A 15,234-nucleotide genomic window follows, 5' to 3' on the forward strand; every position below is an offset into this window, starting at 1 on the left:
GCACAGGAGGCGGGGCTCGTCAGGGAGCCTCGAGCCGTGCTGGAGCCTGGGGGCGGGGGGGCGGAGGCTCCGGCATGGCGGGCTGCAGGTCCTGAGTCCTGCCCACCCTGAGGGGAGGCAGCTGAGGCCCGGCGAGAATTCGAGTGCAGTGCCAGCGGGCCGGCACTGCTGGCTGACCAGGCGCACCCGCCGCAGCTGCTGGCCTAGATGCTAAGCCCCTCACTGCCCGGGCCGGCGGCGCCGGCCGGCTGCTCTGAGTGAGGCGCCCGCTGAGCCCACGCCCACCCGGAACTGGCGCTGGCCGGCGAGTGCAGGGCCCAGCCCCGGTTCCCGCCCACGCCTCTCCCTCCACACCTCCCGGCAAGCAAGGGAGCCGGCTCCAGCCTCGGCCAGCCCAGAGAGTGGCTCCCACAGTGCAGGGGTGCGCTGAAGGGCTCCTCAAGCGTGGCCAGGGCTGATGCCGAGGCCAAGGAGGCGTTGAGAGTGAGAGAGCCGCCAGCAGGTTGTCACCTCTCACCCGGACGAGGAGGGACCCGCATGGGTGGGGCCTGCTTGCCACTTTGGGCTGCTGCTGGTAGCTCTCTTTCCCACTGTGAAGAATGCCTTGGCTTGGCTGTGACTTACAGTGTCCTCCCACCAGGTGAGGCACACCTCTTCCCCACAGGCTCTGGGGCCATCTTGGAGAAAGCCGGGGAGGGAAATAAACTGAGAGATAAATCATGTTTACCTAAGGAGACTGGCATGATCTCAGTGGACTGACTGAGTCTTGACAATGGGCTAACTCTAAGATCAGACCAAAATTTAGATCCCCCACTCCTAGTACCCAGAACATGCAGAAGAACCAATCAGTATCTTCTTAACATCTTATGCATGAGTTCGTGAATCCAGTAGAGTGGACTCATTTCACAGGGAGGAAAAGGAGACTTGCAGGGAATTGAAGAGACTTGAAGTGAGTTTGCACAAGGTTGTGTAGCCTATGACAGAGCACATAGAGCCACGGATTTAACTGCTCTGCCTGGGGGACCTCTGAGGGGCCGTTTCCTGGATCGTAAAGTGCGTCCTGCAGAGTGTAGCTATGAGAACTAAAAGAAAGCAAGCTGAGCTGGTTGTGGTGGCTCACGCCTGTAATTCCAGCACTTTGGGAGGCTGAGGCGGGTGGATCGCCCGAGGTCAGGAGTTCGAGACCAGCCTGGCCAACGTAGTGAAACCCCATCTCTACTAAAAATACAAAAAATTAGCTGGGCATGGTGGCGGGCACTTGTAATCCCAGCTACTAGGGAGGCTAAGGCAGGAGAATCGCTTGAATCCGGGAGGTGGAGGTTGCAGTGAGCCGAGATCGCGCCATTGCACTCCAGCCTGGGCAACAAGAGCAAAACTCCATCTCAAATAAATAAATAATAAAAGAAAGCAAGCTGATAAAGCTTTCATCCTGGCACATCATAAGTGCTCAATAAACTTTTGACTGTTGACTATTTGACAGTTTCCCTTGCAGATAAATATTTAAAATGATTTCAGTTATTTCAAAATTGTTGGTGTAGTGTTATGGTTATATATTTAAAGAGAATTTGTATCCCTTTTAGAGATACACCTTCAAATATTTATAGATGAAATAAAATGATGTCTGAGATTTGCTTCAAAATAACCCAGTTGGCAGGAGTAGGGGGTGGGGAGAGCAGGTGAGCCAAGGTTGGCAGGTCCGACGCCTGCCAAAGTGGGGAGCTCATTGCACTGTGCTCTCCACTTCTGTGTGTGTTTGAAATAGTCCATAAGAAAAACTTTTTATATGTACATTTGAAGCTGTGTCCTGGGGGAGAATGCACACAAGACATTTATACTCACACGCCATAGTTTCAGACTTGCCTAAACACCTTCTTCAACGTGCAGAACACTCAAACACAGTATGTGATTAACAGTATAATTAGCACTAGGTTTTGCTTTGTTTTTTTAAATCAGTACGGCATTATCATCACTGTGGTTTAGTGTTCTGCACAATACTCCTGCAACTTTAGCTGGGCATGGTGGCACGTGCCTGTAGCCCCAGCCACTCTGGAGGCTGAGGTGGGAGGATGGCCTGAGCCTGGGAGGCAGAGATTGCAGGGAGGCAGAGGTTGCAGTGCGCCAAGATTGCGCCACTGAACTCTAGCCTGGGCAATAGAGCCAGACCTTGTCTCAAAAAAAAAAGAAAAAAAAAGTTTCTTTCTTAAAAACTCCCAGGGCCAGGCGAGGTGGCTCATGCCTGCAATCCCAGCACTTTGGGAGGCCAAGGTGGGCAGATCGCTTGAGCCCAGGCATTTGAGACCAGCCTGGCTAACATGGCAAAACCCTGTCTCCACTAAAGATATAAAAATTAGCTGGGCATGGTGGCGCATGCTGTAGTCGCAGCTACTCGGGAGACTGAGGTTTGGGGGATCACTTGTGCCTGGGAGGCAGAGGTTGCAGTGAGCTCAGATTATGCCACTACACTCCAGCCTGGGCAACAGAGCGAGACTCTGTCTCAAAAACAACAACAACAAAAAAAAAACACAGAAAAAAATTCCCAAATATTATACCTCTGTCTTGGTGATTCACAGACAAGTTATTATACTGAAGAACCTGAGAGAGGTCCTGTAGGAAATAAGGTTGTTTAACTTTATTTAACTTAGTGTTTCCAAGTTTAATTGTCTGTAGAAGCCCATCCCCCACCGTGTGTGTGTGGTTTTTTTTTTTTTTTTAACATTGTTTATTGCTTATAAACATCTTAAAGGATACTAAGGGCCGGTAGTTCCCAGTTTAAGAAACACTGGTATGAGCTACATCACCGAATCAGACTTTGTGGGCTGTCTGGGAGTTTAGGCTGTTGTTAAACAGGGTTTCTAGAGGTTTGACAAAAGGAAAATTTAGTGCTATGTACCTGAATGTGTTCCCTCCAAAATTCATGTTGGAACTTAATCGCCATTGTGGTAGTATTAAGAGGCGTTGCCTTCTGGAAAGTGAGTAAGTCACGAGGGCTGTGCCCTCATGAATGGTGCCCTGTAAAGGTGCTGGAGTGAACTAGCTGAGGCCCTTTTTCCCTTCCACCTTCTGTCCCTTATGCCATGTGAGGACGCAACATTCAAGGGACCGTCTCGAAAGCAGAGACTGGGGCCCTCATCAGACACAAAACCTGCCAGCAGCTTGATTTTGGACATCCCAGCCTCCAGAACTGTGAGAAATCAATTTCTATTACTGATTAATTACCCAGTCTCAGGTAGTTTGTTATAGCAACGGAAACAGGTCAAGACAGTGCCTTTGTCTCATGCTCCCTTTGTCCACTCTCCTTCCCCCTTCTCCTTCCCTAGCGACTCCCACCCACACCTGCCACACACCTTGAGGAGAGAAAAGGGCAGGGAGCCTCGTGAGTATGACTTGCTCACCTCCCCACAGGAGCAGCGTCTCTGGCTAGGGGTGTAGAAACATTTCTGGCTGCAGGGGCTCAGGGTGAAGGCTCAGCCCCGGCCTTTCATCTCCACAATTGTCAGATGTGACTTAAGACAGGTATTCCTAAATTAGGACTTGGCTCTATTTAATTGGGGGTGATATATACTGTTAAAACTATGTATTGGCTGGGCATGGTGGTTCATGCCTGTAATCCCAGCACTTTGGGAGGCCGAGGCAGGAAGATCATCTGAAGTCAGGAGTTCAAGAGCAGCCTGGCCAAAATGGTGAAACACTGTTTCTACTAAAAATACAAAAAAAAAAAGAAAAAAAAATCTAGCTGGATGTGGTGGCAAGCACCTGTAATCCCAGCTACTCAGGAGGCTGAGGCAGGAGAATCGCTTAGAGGCGGAGGTAGCAGTGAGCCGAGATCGAGCCACTGCACTCCAGCCTGGGTGACAGGAGCAAAACTCCTTCTCAAAAACAGAAACAAAAAAACCAAACCCAACAAAAAAACTATATATTTGGCCATGTTTTGCGCACTCAGCATTTTGAAATGATGCAAATACATTGCCTCTGGTTTTCCTTTTAGCTAGCGCTGGAACTCAGGCTTTAGCGCATTGAAAAGCAGTATGAAACCTGAATACACTTAGCAATTTAGGATTTCCTTGTTCCAGAAGTTTTATTTCAAAAAATCAGAAGAGTGTGATCATAACCGAGAGTCATAGAATATTGATTCTCAAAGACTTTTTATTTAACTGCCCACCTCACAACTGGCCACATCCCCTTCCCTCCCCGTCGGCAGCTCAGCCAAATGCCCCCCATCTTCCTCCTCATTCTCCAAGCAGGCTTTCCCCTGTCAATGGTCCCCAGAAGCTCTGGGATTCAGGAGCCCTCTGCTCCCTCCCTTCCATTCCTATCTATTTCTCTATTCTTTCCTTTCCATTTCCCCTCCTCTCCTCATGTAGAGGTTGGGAAGAGTTACTAACCTTATAGTGATGATGCAGATTAGGATGATAATGGTGCTAATACTAAACACTAATACAAGTGTTATTAGCATTCCATCACATATGCTCACAAAACTCATAAAACACTGCTATGGTCATAAACCTATGGAGTTGATATTTTATATTGTTTTATAGATAAAGAAATGGAGCCCTCGAGAAGTTAAGCAATTTGCTCAAGATCATACAGCTGCAATTTGTATTGCAACAAAATTTGTGACCTGCCTGAATTTTCACTATCATTCATATTTCTGTCACACTCTGGATCCTCCATCTACCAAAAATGAATATAGTGACATGGCCACACACCTGAGGAATTATTTTACTTCCCAAAGGTATAGGGCTATAGTTTCAAATATTTGTACAAAAAAATATTTAGGCCAGATGCGGTGGCTTATGCCTGTAATCCCAGCACTTTGGGAAGTCGAAGGGGGTGGATCATTGAGGTCAGGAGTTTGAGACCAGCATGGCCAACATGGTGAAACCCTATCTCTGCTAAAAATACAAAAATTAGCCGGGTGTGGTGGCACACGAATGTAGTCCCAGCTGCTCAGGAGGCTGAGGCAGGGGGATCATTTGGTCCCAGGAGGCAGAGGTTGTAGTGAGCCGAGATCACACCACTGTACTCCAGCCTGTGTGACGGGAGTGAAACATTGTCTCAAAAAAAAAAAAAAAAAAAAAAAAAAGAAACGAAAAGAAATGACTTAGATTTGCACATTTGTTTCTCTAACCTCATCTCATTCATCTCCCCTCTAGGCTCCCTGAAGCCCAGAACCCGCAGTTCCTTGAGGGACTGCGTGTTGACATGCCTCAGTGCCTTTGCACAAGCTGCTCTTTCTGTCTGGAATCTCTAGACTTCTTCTTATCTTCCCTGGCTGAGTGCTGCCCAGCACACTTCAGCTTAATCATGCTCCCTTTGTCCTGAAGTCTTCCCGGAGACTCTCCATCTTCTTCAGACAGCCTAAGTGCAGGCTCCCCTGTGCCCTCCCATACACACTGGGCTCACCTGTGTCACAGTGTTGGTCCTGCTGGGCTCTAACAGTCAGTGTGTTCAGCTGTCCTTCCTCTGTAAAGGGAGCTCCTTAAAGGGGACACTGACTAGCAGAGTGCTCAGCAGATACTGGGAGCTGCTGAGTCAATGTTTGCTGAATGACCGGAAAAAATGAGAATTGTCATCTAAGATGAGGTGATAGGAATTGAGTTCTGTGTTTCTCAAAGGTAATTTCTTGCACCTTTTGCTCTGGCATAATAGTTTCCATTTCTTGAGGCGGTGGTGGTGTTTTTGTTTGGACCATCCTAGGAGCCATCACTTGAACTTCCTGCCACACCAGATTCAGCCCACTGCAAAGAGGCTGGCTGCATTTGATTTCCTCTGCAAGGAAGAAAAACAAAACAAAACAAAAGTCTTGATTTATCACAAAACTCAGCACAGGAAAGCTTAAACAATGGCTCCCAAACTCAGCTCTCATGTTGCTAAAAATTATTTGTCTTTTAGGAGGAAGAGAATTCCTCAAATCCCACAAAGGCAACTCTTCTTCCTGAAGACAGTAGCTTTGCCAGTCACGAGGGCAACATTCACAATACAGGTTGGTGGTCAAGTGACTTTTGTGAACCCACAAGCTAGTCAAGGGAGAAGGGACTCTCAGGGTGTCACTGGGGAGTGGGTCCAGTTAGTTTTGAGCATAAGATGGGCAACAGCTATGAATTACAACCTCTTTGGACAATATCCATGTTAAAAGCACATGATGAAACATCAAATGTTTTGGAGGAAGCTGGGAGCCCATTGAGTGGCACATGGCTATTCCTATGGGGAAACAGAGCCTACCTCAGTTCTCATCTTGCATCTTCCTCTGATCATTGCTGCCAGAAGCATCTGCTTTAACTTCTTCTAATACTGACCTCCTATCATGAGGTCTGTGTTACTAGTTTCACTATCTGTTGAGCACCCTTTGATTTTATGATGAACTTTGTTTTGTTTGTTTGTTTGTTTGTTTGTTTGTTTTTTGAGACAGGGTCTCATTCTGTCGCCCAGGCTAGAGTGCAATGATGAGATCTCGGCTCGCAATTCACTGTAACCTCTGCCTCCCGGGTTCAAACAATTCTCCTGCCTCAGCCTCCCGAGTGGCTGGAACTACAGGTGCCCGCCATGATGCTAGGCTAATTTTTGTAATATTTTGACTCCTCATTCTTGAACATGGTTTAAGTATGCTAAGTTGGCAAATACATTGAAAACTTCTCATCTGTGGTTCCTAACTTTTGTTGTTCCTGTTGAGAAGTCAGCTGGATTTTTGTTTTTGCTTTTTTTTGAAAATAAGCTGTTTTTCATTCTCTGTGGCTGCTTTTAAAATCTTCTTATTGCTTTTAGTGTTACTTCTTACTGTGAGATGTCTGGACCTAGATTTCTTTTTATTTACCTTTTGTCAAATGTGTAGGACTTTTGAATTTGGGGATTGATGTCTTTCATCAATTTTAGAAGATTCTATTATTATTTTACTTTCTTTATTTTTATTTACTTATTTATTTACTTATTGAGACAGAGTCTCACTCTGTTGCCCAGGCTGGGGTGCAGTGGTGCGATCTCAGCTCACTGGAAACTCCACCTCCTAGGTTCAAGCAATTCTCCTGCCTCAGCCTCCCGAGTAGCTGGGACTACAGGTGCGTGCCAGCACACCCAGCTAATTTTTGTATTTTTAGTAGAGATGGAGTTTCACCATGTTGGCCAGGCCGGTCTCGAACTCCTGACCTCAAGTGATCCACCTGCCTTGGCCTCCCAAAGTACTGGGATTACAGGAGTGAGTGATTTTACTTTCTTTAGATTAAATTTTGCCCCATTATTATTCTCCTTTCAGGGATGCCAGTTGAATGTTTGTAAGACCTTCTTATTTTATTGTTTATGCCAGTAATTCTCTCCTTTTGTATTTTTCATCCCTTTCACATTCTATGCTTCTTTCTGGGTAGTATTTTTTCCCCTGGCCCATCTTGCAATAGGTTAATTTTCATTTCATCCATTTTTAATTAGCTGTTAATCCCAACTGTGGGACTATTTTGTTATATTGTATTTTTTCATTTCTAAACTTTCTATTTGGTCCTTTTTCATACTGATGATTTTACTTTTTAAAAATCGGTAGACTTTATTTCTTGTAATTATTGTATTTTGTTTTATTTTTTCTTACCCTGACATGAAGCTCATGATTTTAGATTTATCAAAAAATTAAGCCAATAATACAGAATGTTCCGTATGTGCTCCTCCCACACACAGTTTCTCCTATTACTAACACTTTGCATCAGTGTGCATGTTTGTTGCAGTTAATGAATCAATATTAATACATGATCACTAACTAAAGTCCCACAGTTTACAGTGAGGTTCACTCTTTGTGTTGTACAGTTCTGTGTGTTTTGACACTTGCATAATGTCATGTAGCCACCTTTACAGAATTACAAAGAATAGTTTCACTGTCCTAAAATGCCCCTATGCTTCACCTATTCATCCCTTCACCCACTCCCCCTGAACCGTGGACAACCACTTGATTTTGCTTTTTTGCAATTCAGATGTTGCCAAGGTGATAATATTAAGTGAGGATGCCTTTAATAAGTGATTAGACGATTATGATTTCTTTTTAAAAGTTTCCAATTTCCTGCCAAAATTTGTGAGCTTTTATTTCTTTGAGCATATTCAGCATGGTGGTTTGACAGCCTGTGTCCTACGTTTTCAATATCTGGAGTCCTTGCTGCTCTGATTTTTTTTTTTCCTGGTACTTCTCATTAACATCATCTCTCTTGTATGTCTGGTAATTCTTTCAAATATGTTTTCAAATTTTTTTTATTCTGGTAAAATACACCTAACATAAATTAACCATCTTAATCATTTTAAGTATACCATTCAGTGGTATTAAATATATTCATGTTATTGTGCAACATCACCATCATCCATCTTTAGAACTCTTTTCATCTTGCAAAACTCACACTCAGTACTTGTTAAATAGTAACTCATCATTGCACCCTTCCCCCGGCCCCTGGCAACCACCATTCTACTTTCTGTCTCTATGAATTTGACTACTCTCGGTACTTCACATAAGTGAAATCATACAGTATTTGTCTCTTTGTTACTGTGTGACTTTTGTCCATCACTTATCATCATGTCCTCAATGTTCTATTTTATGTATATGTCACATTTTGCATGTGCATTTTACGGTCAATGGAGACTTGGGTTGCTTCCTTGTTTTAGCTTCTGTGAATAATACTGCTGTGAGCATGCTCTAAACATAGGCATAGCTATATCTCTTGGAGACCTTGCTTTCAATTCTTTTGGGCATATACCCAGAAGTAGAATTGCTGGATCATATACTAATTCTATTTTTAATTTTGAGTGGAACCACCATCCTGTTTTCCACAGTGGTTGCACCATTTTATATTTTCTTTTTTTGAGACAGTCTCGCTCTGTTGCCCAGGCTGGAGTGCAGTGGTGCAATCTCGGCTCACTGCAACCTCCGCCTCCCGGGTTCACGCCATTCTCCGGCCTCAGCCTTGGGAGTAGCTGAGACTACAGGCACCCACCACCACACCTGGCTAATTTTTGTATTTTTAGTAGAGACGGGGTTTCACCGTGTTAGCCAGGATGGTCTCGATCTCCTGACCTCATGATTGGCCCGTCTCAACCTCCCAAACTGCTGGGATTACAGGCGTGAGTTACTGCACCTGTCCGCACCGTTTTATATTTTCAATAATGGTGCATAAGGGTCCAAATTTCTCCACAGCCTCATCAACATTTGTTATTTTCTGTTTGTTTTAATAGTAGCCATCCTAATGAGTAGGAGGTAGTGCCTGAGTATTTCTTATTATGTGCTTGACATGTTTGAGAAGTTGTTTGTGGGAATAATTTGAAGATTAGGATAGTGTTATTTTCCTCTGTAAAAAACTTTCATTTGTTTCGTCAGGTACTTTGGTGCTCTACCAACAGAATGTCACCTTAATCTATCTTCAGGGCTAGAGATGTTCTAAGTAACCAAAAGGACTCAAAATTTGGTTGTAGTCCATGCTAACACTGATTTCCTTTTTATTTACTCTTATTTCTCAGGATCAGACCTTTGTGGTTTGTGCCTAAGCAGGGAATTAATTAGCAGGGGACCCAAACTTAGTCATCCCTGGACTCTGACATTTTATCCCCATTTTCGTAAGGCTCTCAAAAGTGCAGCTTAGCCTCTGAACCACTAGTCCCATCTCAGATACTCTCATACAAAAGTGACTCCAAATGCATGGTTCATTGCTAGGATGTAAATGCTTTCCCTTGGCCAGGTGTGTGGCTCACACTTGTAATTCTAGCACTTTGGGAGACTGAGGTGGGTGAATCATTTGAGCCCAGGAGTTCAAGACCAGCCTGGGCAACATAGCAAAACTCCATCTCTACAAAAAAATACAAAAATTAACCAGGCATGGTGGCGCATGCCTGTAGCCCAAACTACCTGGGATGCTGAGGCAACAGAATCAGTTGAGACCTAGAGGCAGAGGTTGCAGTGAGCCATGATTGAGCCACTGCATTCTAGCCTGGATGACAGAGGGATACCCCTGTCTCAAAGCAAAACAAAAACAAAAACAAAACAAAACAAAACAAAAAAAGCTCTCTTTTCAAAATTCATGAGGGTTTTGGATTACAGCCCTTATAAAACAGCCTTCGTACAGCTTTTGATGGCTGCTTCTTCTACTTTCTACATGTGAAGATGCAGTGCACCTTCCCTCCGGAGGATATACAATTAGAGGATATAAAATTAGACATCATCTTGGAAGCTGAGAGCACCCCTCACTAGACAACCCAAACTACTTGTTTCTTTATCTTGGATTTCCCAGCTTCCAGAACTGTGAGAATATAAATTTCTGTTTTTTATAAAGTACCCATTCTGTGGTATTCTGTTATAGTAGCAAAAAACAGACAAAGAAAATTAGTACCAGAGAAGTGGGGCACCAACTCACTGGCAACAAATGCTTAAAACTATGGAAGTAGCTTTGGAACTGGGTAATGGGTAGAGCTGGAACAGTTTTGAAGTGAATGCTGTAAAAAGCCTAGAGTGCTATGAATGGAGCATCTAGGGCGACTGGGGAAGGCTCAGAAGAGGAGAGCTGCAAGGAACTTCTGGGAGATTACTCAAGTGGCCATATGCAGAATGTTGGTAGAAATAAGAACGGGGGCCGGGCATGGTTGCTCACGCCTGTAATCCCGGCACTTTGGGAGGCCAAGGCAAGCAGATCATTTGGGGTCAGGAGTTCGAGACCAGCCTGGCCAACATGGTGAAACCCCCATCTCACTAAAAATACAAAAAATTAGCCGGGCATGGTGGCGGGCCTCTGTAGTCCCAGCTACTCAGGTGGCTGAGGTGGGAGAATCACTTGAGCCCAGGAGGCGGAGGTTGCAGTGAGCCGAGATCGTGCCATCGCACTCCAGCCTGGGTGACAGAGCAAGACTCCATCTCAATAAATAAATAAATAAATAAATAAATAAATAAATAAATATATAAAATAAAATAAAAAAAGAAAAGAAATATGAACAGGAAAGACCATCCTGAGGAGGTTTCTGATGATAATAAGAAACAAGATATTGGACACTAGAGAAAAGGCCATCCTTGTTACAAAGTGACAATAACTTAGTAGAATTATGTTGATGTTGCAGGAGTCTGTGGAAGGCAGAACTAGAACAATGAACTAGGGTAGTTAGTGGAAGAAATCTCCAAGCAGCAAAATGTTGAAGGGGCTGTATGTCTTAACTGCTTACAGTAGAGTGCAAAGAGAGAAAAAGGATTTAAAGATGGAATTGGTAACGAAAAGGGAAGCAGATGTAAAGATCTAGAAAGCTTTCAGCCTGGCCATGTAAAGAATAAAAAAGCGTGGCCTGGCGACCTTTGCTAAGGAGATTAGTAGGGATAGAAGGAAGCCAGACGCTATTCATCAAGATAATAGGAGAACAACCTTGAAGGCATTGTGGAGATCTAAAAGGTCACCTGCCCAACATAGGCCTAGAATGCCAGGCCCTTAAGGGCAGAAAGATTTCAAGGGAGGGACCCAGGGCACCTGTGGGACCTCAGGGCTCACAACCCAGGGGCACCTTGGGACTCCATGTTCCATGTTTCTGTGCAGCATTCCTCAACTGAGCCAGTTGTGTTCATGTGGGCCCAGGTGTGGCTTGAGCCACCGCTCTTGAAGGCTGAGGCCATAACCCTTTGCAACGTCCGCGTGGCGCTAACTCTGTAAGTGCACAGATGCAAGAGCTGTGGAGGCATGGTTTCTCCCACCAGATTTCAAAGGATGTCATGGACAGCCTTGAGGACCAAGCAGAAAGTTGCTGCAGGGTGGGCTCACTGCAGAGAATCTCCACTAGAGCAATGCTTAGTGGACCCAACAGAGGCAGGGCTGTCCCCAAGACCCCAGACTTGTAGAGCTTCCAGTGTGCAATGCCAGCCTGGGAGTCACAAGTACCCAACTCCAACTGCTGAGAGCTGCATTATGGGCTGCTCCCAGCAATACCTTGGGGTAGGGTCCTGTGGAGCATTGGATGCCCAACACCCATCCCACTGTATCTAGAAGGCATGACATCGAGTCAGGGAGGATTGTTCTCAGGCCTCAAGATTTAATGTTGTGGCTGGGTGCGGTGGCTCACGCCTATAATCCCATCACATTGGGAGACAGGCAGGTGGATCACCTGAGGTCAGGAGTTTGAGAGCAGCCTGGCCAACATGGTAAAATGCTGTCTCTACTAAAAATATAAAAACTAGCCAACTGTGGTGGTGGGTGCCTGTAATCCCAGTTGTTTGGGTGAGGGAGAAAGGACAAGATGGAGGAAGGTGAACAAGAAGGCATAATCCATGTTGCTTCCGGGTTCTTCCTCACCAACTTTCCCGTGCACGGGAAAATGCAGCCCGCCCCGGGAAGATGCAGATCAACTGAGCATGCACCAGGTGATGTCAATCCGAAGAGATCGAAACTTACCCGGCCACGCCTACGGAGATGCCCCTATCACGCCCTTATCCCGCCCACTGCCCTCCGCCTTCCAGTACCAATGCATAAAAGTCCGCTGCCGGCAGGAGCCGGTGTGACTTCTTCGACCCCCGCATTCGTGGACCGGGGAACCTCACCCGAGAGTGCCGGCCGACTTCCCTGGCCCCCCAACACCTGAGGACCAGAGAACCTTGCCCCAGAGTGTGCGCATATTTGCAATAAAAGACTGCCACTTTCTTATGTACTTTGGCCTCAAGTTTAATTATTTAACTCTCCTAAATTAAATTAAATTAAACAAAACACCAGTTACTTGGGATGCTGAGGCAGGAGAATTACTTGAACCCGGGAGGTGGAGGTTGCAGTGAGCTGAGATCGCACCACTGCACTCCAGCCTGGGAGACAAGAGCAAGACTCCGTCTAAAAAAAAAAAAAAAAAAAAAAATTTAATGTTGTTTGCGTTATTGGGTTTTGGACTTACTTGGGACCTGTTATGACTTTCTTCTTTCCTATTTTGCTCTTCTGGAATGAAAGTGTATTGTGCCTGTCCCATCCATTATAATTTGGAGACACGTAATCTTGTTTGGCTTCTTAGGCTCAGGCTGGAGGGAAATTTGCCTCAGGATGAATCCTGCCTTGAGTCTCACCCGTATTTAACTTAGATGAGACTCTGGGCTTTAGACTTTTGGGTTAATCGTGGGACAAGTTAAGGTGCTTGAGGCTCTTGGGAGAGAATGAATGTACAATGATGCGACACATAATGATGCTTTAGGCAATGATGGACTACCTATATGACGGTAACCCTGTAGGATTTTACTAGGATTTTACTAGGAAAAATTCCTATTGCCTAGTAACATCACAGCACAACACATCACTTACCTGTCCCAGGTGATGCTGGTGTCAGCAAACCTACTGTCTAGCACATACAATTATGTATAGCACATAATACTTTATGATAATAAATGACTATGTTACTGGTTTATGTTTTTTATTATACTATAATTTTTATCATTATTTTAGAGTGTACTACTCCTACTTATTTTTTTAAAAACTTAATTTTAAAGCAACCTTAGGCAAGTCCTTCAGGAGGTATCCAGAAGAAGGCTTTGTGATCACAAGAGATGACAGCTCTATGCATGTTACTGCCCCTGAAGACCTTCCAGTGGGACACGATGAAGGGGTGGAAGACAGTGAGTGATACTGAGGATCCTGACTTTGTGTAGGCATGGGCTAATGTGTACGATTGGGTCTTAGTTTTTTATAAAACAGTTTAAAAAGTTAGAGAAAATTTAAAAATTGAAAACAGAAAGAAGTTTATAGAATAGGAATATAGATATAAAAATATCTATTTTTTATATATATTTTTTATATTTACACTGTGCTCCGCCCTGTATAAAAAATAAAGATATTTTTATACAGCTGTACGATGTATTTGTGTTTTAAGCTAAGTGTTACTGTAAGATTCAACTTTTATTTATTTATTTTTTATTTGACACAGAGTCTTACTCTGTCGCCAAGGCTGGAGTGCAGTGGTGTGATCTCGGCTCACTGCAACATCTGCCTCCCAGGTTCAAGCGATTCTCCTGTCTCAGCCTCCCAAGTAACTGGTTCTATGGGTGTGTACTACCACGCCTGGCTAATTTTTGTATTTTTAGTAGAGACGGGGTTTCACCATGTTGGCCAAGTTGGTCTTGAACTCCTGACCTTGGGTGATCCGCCCGCCTCAGCCTCCCAGAGTGCTGGAATTACAGGTGTGAACCACCACACCCAGCCAAGTCAAAATTTTTTTGTAAAAAATTCAAAAATTTATAAGGTAAACAGTTACAGTAAGCTAAGGTTAATTTACTATTGAAGAGAAAAACTTTTAGAATACATTTAGTGTAGCCTAAGTGCACAGCGTTTGTAAAGTCTACAGTAGTAAATAGCAATGTCCTAGGCCTTCACATTCACTCACCACTCACTCACTGACTCACCCAGACTAACTTCCAGTCCTGCAAGCTCCATTCATGGTAAGTGCACTATGCAATGTACTACGTTTTCATCTTTTATCTCGTACTTTTACCGTAACTTTTCTATGTTTAGTTGTTTAGATACACAGATATTTGCCATGGTATTACAGTCACCTACAGTACTCAGTACAGTAGCACGCTGTGCAGGCTTATAGCGTAGGAGCAGTCGGCCATACCACATTGCCTAGGTGTATAGTAGGCTGTACTGTCTAGGTTTGCGTAAGCACACTCTATGACGTCCGCTCAATGAGAAAATGGCCTAACGGTGTGTTTCTCAGAACATATCCCCATCATTACATGACATGTGGTTGCGTTTTGTATGTGAGAAGGACACACATTTTGGGGGGCCAAGGGTGGAATACCATGGTTTGAATGTGTTCCCTCCAAAATTCAGGAGTTGCCAATGCTACAGTATTAAGAGGTGGGGCCTTTAAGAGGTGACAGACCATGAGTGATCTTGCTGATGAGATTAGTGCTCTTATAAAGGGGCTTCGCACAGCATTCAGCTGCTTGCCTGTCAGCCTACACTCTGTGAAGACACAGAGCTCCTGCCCTCATGAGGAGGCAACACCAAGGCGCCATCTTGGAAGCAGAGAGCAGCCTTCACCAGACCACGAAATCTGCCAGCACCTTCATCTCGGGCTTCTCAGCCTCCAGCACTGTGAGAAATAAATGTCTATTTTTTTAAATAAATTGCACGGTCTTGGGTATTTGGTTATAGCACCACAAAATCGTCTAAGATACTCAGTTCTCTGGATCTTGGCCTGGTAACATCTCAGTGTGATGTTAACTCCCGGATGTTCGTAAGTTTTCTATAAAAAAAACAAAACAAAATATTTTATGCATCTTTT

The sequence above is a fragment of the Macaca mulatta genome, chromosome 13 (assembly GCF_049350105.2).
Source record: "Macaca mulatta isolate MMU2019108-1 chromosome 13, T2T-MMU8v2.0, whole genome shotgun sequence".
NCBI classification, from domain to species: Eukaryota; Metazoa; Chordata; class Mammalia; order Primates; family Cercopithecidae; genus Macaca; species Macaca mulatta.